The following is a 7,065-nucleotide window of genomic DNA, read 5'->3' on the forward strand; positions in this document are numbered from 1 at the left end:
AAACATTCATGATGATCCTTTTTATCAAATAGTCTTACCAAATTCCATTTGTAATTATTCTTCTCATGACTCTGAGGACTATATGCCAAACATTAATATTCCTCAACATGACAGTCCAAACCCTACAGTACATGTGGATAACACAAATCCTACTATACCTATTGATCTAAATGTGCATGTTCTTAGAAGGTCTAATAGAACTCATAGAGCTCTAACTAGATTAAGAGATTTTGTTTGTCATGTCTCTTACCCTCTTACTGACTCACTATCCTATGACAAGTTTTCTACTCCATACGAAGACTTTGTCATGCATGTTTCCTCAATATATGAGCCTCAATTTTATCCTTAAGAAGCCAAAATCCTTGAATGGTGCAAAGCCATGAGTGAAGAGACAGTTTCTCTAGAAGCAAACAACACTTGTACAATGCAACCTCTACCTCATAGAAAGAAATCCATTGGATGTAGATGGTTATACAAAACAAAGTTCAATGTTAATGTTTCATTGGATAAATACAAGGCTCGATTGGTTGCCAAGGGATACACTCAACAAGCTATCCTTGATTTCATAGACACGTTATCACCAGTGGCAAAGCTCGCATTTATCAGAGTTATACTTAGTCTAGTTGCTACTCACAAATGGAAACTTGCTCAGCTTAACATAAACAATGCCTTCTTAAATGGTGATTTAGTTAACGAAATATACATGGATCTTCCACTTGGTTATCCAAGTAAGGGAGAGAGCATTGTGCATAAACTCAATAAATCACTCTATGGTTTTAGGAAATCTTCAAGGCAATTGTATCACATGTTTTCCATAGTATTTATGGAATATGGCTTAACACAATCATCGGTTGATCGTTCATTATTTACAAAGGGAACAGGTGAATCTCTAGTTGTCCTTTTGGTTTATATATGTTAGTGCTTTTATTGGCTGATTGGCATCTATGTTTGGCTAAAACATAATAGCAGTAAAACATAATACAAAGTGTAATCTTGCAAATATAAAAGAACAAAACAGGTACAAGCAAGATGTTATATGGAATGTCATGACATCAACTCATGACATCGCGCCTGCAGAACTAGAAGGAAGATTCAGTTTGTTACTCAACAGATACAGGATATTCGTGGAATATTTTGTAATCCTATGTGGCGCAAATTTAAAGGTCAAAAGAATATTGAAGAATCAGATATGAAGATTGAAGATTCAGGAAGAATCAGATCAGAAGATTGAAGATTCAGCAGTTTCTAATTTAGGAGATAAATTAGGAAACTCATGATTAAAATACCTTGATTGTAGCAGAAGATTTCTGCAGATTTGTAACAGCAAGGAGTGTTACGATTTATAAGCCCAAGTCCAATTGGGAATAGGTTATAAATAGAAACCTTTGTAACCTAGTTTTATATAGAAAACCTTGTTTAGAAAAGATGTAGTCATTAGGGTTTCTATAGGTAAACCACCCAGGTTGTGGGATGGCTGCCATGTCCTTCTCGAAACCTGTAGGTAAGAGAAGTGATTGTTCTCACTCGAAACCTGTAGGTAAGAGTTGATTATTGTGTTCTAGATTGAAGCTGTGAAGCAAGATCAAGTTATTGTTCATTGTTAATTGTGTAAATAGTTGTTGCAAGGTTGTAACAGTTAGGTATCACTAGGGAGTGAGCAGAGGTTCTCTTGTCTTGGATGGATGTCTGAGATAAAGGTTGCACTGGGTAGTGACTAGGTAAACCAGAGGTTGTTTATCTGTAAACCAGAGGTTGTTTACATAAAATAGTACTACTATTAGTGAAATCTTCTTCCTGGCTTGGTAGCCCCCAAAGTAGGTAGTTAGACCGAACTGGGTTAACAATTAACTGTGTTATTTATCTTTTGCATTGTGTTGTTTGTTCATTCGTGGATGTTATGACATCGTGTATAACATCAGGATCAGAAGTGTTAGTTGTTCCTTTACAGAACCATATAAAACTTACAATCTGGTTATGTTGACTGAACATATGTGATCCCAGTTCTTTGACTCCTTCTTAGGGGTAATTAAAAGTTGGGGGATCTTTCTGTTCTGCCTCTGCTACATTAATAACATATCAGATGTCTTGACATCGTGAATGACATCCTGAGTCTCATACCATAATTTCAATATAGACGACATTGTACCTACAAGTCCTGGCTCAAAACTAGTTTAAGAAACTAAAAATCTTCTCCAAAGCCAGATCAAGTTGAAGCTTCTAGGTGATTTCAAATACATTCTTGGATTTGAAATAGCACATTCAAGCAAAGGAATTCACCTATGCCATAGAAAATATACATTACAGATTTTTATGGACGTTGGTTTCATAAATGCTAAACCATTTTTCCTGCATATGGACCATATTGCAAGTTTCAACGATGAAGAATGACCCTTGCTTGAAGATGTATCTCAGTACAGGAGAATCATTGATAGATTGTTTTACTTAACCATTTCTAGACCCGGCATGTTATATGCTATAAACAAACTTAGTCAATACATGTCCAAACCAAGAAAACCACGTTTAAATGGGATCAATCACATTCCGCAGTACCTAAAAGGCACACCAGGTCAAGGAATAATGTTCTCAACAAATCTTTCCCCACATTTTTCTGCATACTCTGATGCAGATTGGGGAAGTTGCATCACAACAAGAATCCTTCTCAACAAATCTTCTCAACAAATCTTTCCCCACCGCAGGATTTTGTATTTTCATTGGAGAATCCTTGGTGTCTTGGAAATCTAAGAAGGAAGCAAAAATCTCAAGGTCATCAGCTGAAGTTAATTAAAGAGCTTTAGCATCAGTCATATATGAGCTATTATGGCTAAAACAACTCCTAAGGGCATTCCATAATAATGTTCCTACTTGTAAAGTTTTTTGTGATAGCACATCAATAATTCAAATGACTAATAACTCACTAAGTCATGAAAGAGCTAAGCATATTGACATAGATTGCCACTTCATTAGAGAGCATGTGGCTGCGGATTTTATAAAGTTGATACACATTGCTTCCAAGTACCAACTGACTGATCCTCTTACCAAGGCCATACCTAGAAATTTGTTTCATTACCTCATTGCCAAGTTTGGAATTGCAACATATACCCCACAACTTGAGAATTTGCTTCATTATCAGATTTCTAGAAGATGTATACTTATTTTCTGTCATAACATTGTTGCCATATGTTTGGCAAAAAATTGTGTTCAACATTCTAGAACCAAGCACGTTGAAATAAAACATCACTTAATTAGAGATTATGTTCAGAAAGGTGTAATAAATATTCAATTTATTGATAGTGATCATTAATGTGCTAACATATTTACCAAACCTTTAGCTATTGAAAGATTTGCTTTTATCAAAAATAATATGAACATGGTTTTTAACAATGATTAGTGCTTGCTTCTGAATGGAGAATCTATGTCTGAAAATGATCAGAAGCTATCATATTCAAAAGCTCATGAACAACTTCTAATGTTAGGCAACTTCTGAAGCATCTCAGACTCTAAACTCTAGACAACTTTATTTTTTGTAAAACTCTGGTATATTTATTGGGATTTGATATTAAAATTTATGGTAAATTAAAAATCTTGTTTTAACTCTTCTTTGTCAATATAACTGTTATGGCTATATCTAATTCAATTTCCTTAATCGCAAACTGATTCAATAACAAGAAAAGCATTTTTTGAAAGGTTACATTTCGATATTTATACTAAAGTCTCCATAGATATAGCTCACTCAGATTCCTGATCTTGTTCCTAGTCATCAAACTTAAAATACGACTTTGAGTCCTCTTAAAAGTCACATTCAGTCTCTGTTAGCCTCTGAGTTTTTGCTCCATCTTCAGTCTCTTTCTTTTCTTCCATCTTCTCCTTTTTTTTTGTTGAAGTGTTTCTTTTGTTTCTATCTCCTAATCTTGATATGGCTTACCCATTTTGTGTTATAGGAAGTCTTTTTGTTATGTGTATTTCTTGTGTTATAGAAAACCTGTTTTTATAGAAAGTTTAAGATAACATTTTGTCCTTCTCTGCTTTTCGTATTTGTGATTTTTTTTTAATCAATTTGACTGCACTAGAAGTTGAATATGTACTATCTAGTTATTGCTTTAGTTTTTAAGGGAGTTAAGACAATCTTTTTATATTTACTAAGAATTATGTTATTCCCATTCATGTTTTTGCTTTTTTAACTTTTTATGTTTCTTTTATGAGAATTTGGGAGGATCATTCTAAGTTGTAAGAAAAGCTAAGTATATGTATGCTTATGAAAAAGGGTTTAAACTTTCATTTATAAAAGGTGATTACATCAGAGTTTGTCAAATACAATACACTATAGATCATATCTCTAGCGCTTGGCTTAAATAAAATTCCTTTAGTCTAAATCTTGTTCATCCTCGTCGTCTGAATCAAAATGAACCACTTCTGCTAACATCTTCTTCTTCTTTGGTTTCTTCCTCTTTGCTGCCATCGTAGCTCTCTTCGGCCTCAATGCTTCTCTATAAGTGATTGCTTCAGAGGTCTTGGTTCGTTTATGACTCTGATGGTAGTACTTCTTCGAAGCTTTGGTCCCTCTAACCATAGTAGTTTCTAAACCAATTGAGATTTTGGTGTTCTTAGTAGGTGTGTTCATCATGTTGTTTGAAAAGAGTGGTTGATGATTTGTGAGACTATTTCCACAAATGGGTTCCGCTTTTATAGTGAATCATTGGAAGATTAATCACCTTGTGTGTTACAACCTCTGATCGTTAGAAGTTCAAACTGTTAGAACAAGATTGAGAATCTATGTTCAGAATCTGGTTTTGATGATAACAAGCATATATTTAGTGAGTAAAAATTTTACTACTAATGCTTTCATTGAGTGTGCAGATATTATGCTATAAGCCTTATACGACAGCATCAGAAATAAATTCAGACAAGCTTCAAGGAATTAAATAGAAATATCAAATACACGAAGAACTCATTACAATAAGAAGATCACATGAGTAAATGATCAGAAGTTTTGCACATGGAACAAGAATTCAACAATCAGTGATAGAAGATCATAAGTCATATTAGAAACAAAAAGCTTGACACTACAAATAATATTAAGCTTCCTCAGAAGTACAAGCGACATCAACGTTCATAACAACAGAAGTTTTGACTCTGTATTCAGAAGCTTCGATGAACAGCATAAATTGCTCCAATTAAATCACATGCAAGAAATCACGTTACTCAATGCAAAGGCAAAATTATGACATCTATTGTTGTCTACATTTTGATAAAATGTAGGAAAACATGCTACCAAGAGAAATTGTCTTGAAAGAAGAAAAACAAGTAAAACACGCTAACAAAGATAAAGATTCGCCTTAGAAATAGGTGTGTCATAATTTAGTCTACGGCAAGCATTAAATTCTATGTTCAAATATGGTTCAACGAAAATATTCCAACGGTAATAACTGACTTCTATAAAAAGAACAAAACTATGATAGAAGAATGTAAGAGAGATGTGAGTGAGACAGTGTGAGCAAGAAAATAAGCATAAGATTAATTACGCTGCTCCATTAGAGGCAACACACACAGTGTGTGATGAAACGAATATGTTGAAATACATATCATAAGCCTATGAAAAGAAAATCAAAAAGAGTGAAAAAAGAAAATCCTGCATGTTTTACAGTATGCTCCAATGGAGTTATAAGAAATCCACAAATACTTGATCAATCAATACACCTCTCATGTTGAATGACCAAAGAAACTGAATACACTGAGTTGTTGCTCGACAGTGGTTCATGTTTACTTATGATCATTAATGTGTTATCAGCTACAACAAGCTCAATGATCAGTATTGAAGAAGAAGAAGATGAAGATCAATGAACAAGAAGCAATTCATACAAGAGCTGCTTCTCTTAATCTGCTTTCAGAAGAAGAAGAAGAAGAAGATCTCATCCAGAATTTGAAGAAAAGAAGACTACAAGAATATTTTTATTTCTTGTAATTATATGTAAAACACATAGAGTTGTTGCTCGTATTGTGTTATATCTTAGGAAACTTCTGATAGATTGTTTAGGCACCAGAAGTGACTTCTAGTCAGTGTATCGTAAACATATGTACTTAGAATAGGAGAAAATTTGCTTAGCTAAGAAGCGCACTTGTAATCTCCAGAAGAACAATTCTGACAGAATTGGTGTTCCTTGGGTATCCTCTGATATGGATACTTGAGAAGTCCTTGAGATCTGGTTAGACTCTTGGAGGGTTCTAGGTCAATAAACGTTATATCTCGTGGAGATCACTGAACGGTTTATTGTCCAGTGCTAGTCACAAGCAGTTGGCTTGTGCAGGGTTAGTCACAAGCAGTTGGCTTGTGCAGGAGTTACTAGGTTGATGAATGTTATATCTTGTTGAGATCAGTGAACGGTACATCATATAGGGTTAGTCACTCGCGGGTAGCTTGTGCAGAAAGTTAGTCATGGCAGTTGATTGTTCAGTTGTAATCAATTTGGTTATAGTGGATTAAGTCCTCGATTGAGAGAGGCAAAATCACCTGAGGAGGGTGGACTGGAGGTAGCCTTGTTGAGACGCTGAACCAGGATAAAAATGAATGTGTCCTTTATCTTCTGCATCTTTCATTTAACTCAGAACATTCACACTAATTATCTTCAGAACTGTACTTGACTAAGTCAGAAGTTCTGATGGAGTTAAGAAGTTAAATTGAATGTATATCTCATTGGTTATATCGTTGTTATTTCAAACATGCTTCCGCAACAATGATCTAAGCATATCCAGAAAATGAGATACTAAGAAGAAAGAAAAGATTTATAGAAAGGGAAATAAAATTTGAAGAACACAATTCAAACCCCCCCCCCCCCTCTTTCTTGTGTTTTTCTCCACCTTCACAAACACCAATTGTCATCAGCGCATGTTATACCTGCTCTTAATTACATCTTTAGACTTCTACATTTCCATTTCTTGGAAGCTGAACAGGTAATGATTTGTTGCCTCGAGTAGTAAAAAGTTTTTTCCCTTTGGATCTTTAGCATTTTTTCTCTCTATACTATTTTTAATTTTTTTGTTGATGACAAAAGGGGGAGAAAATTGGAGTAT

Source organism: Vicia villosa, linkage group LG1 (genome assembly GCF_029867415.1).
Source record: "Vicia villosa cultivar HV-30 ecotype Madison, WI linkage group LG1, Vvil1.0, whole genome shotgun sequence".
In the NCBI taxonomy this organism is placed as follows: Eukaryota; Viridiplantae; Streptophyta; class Magnoliopsida; order Fabales; family Fabaceae; genus Vicia; species Vicia villosa.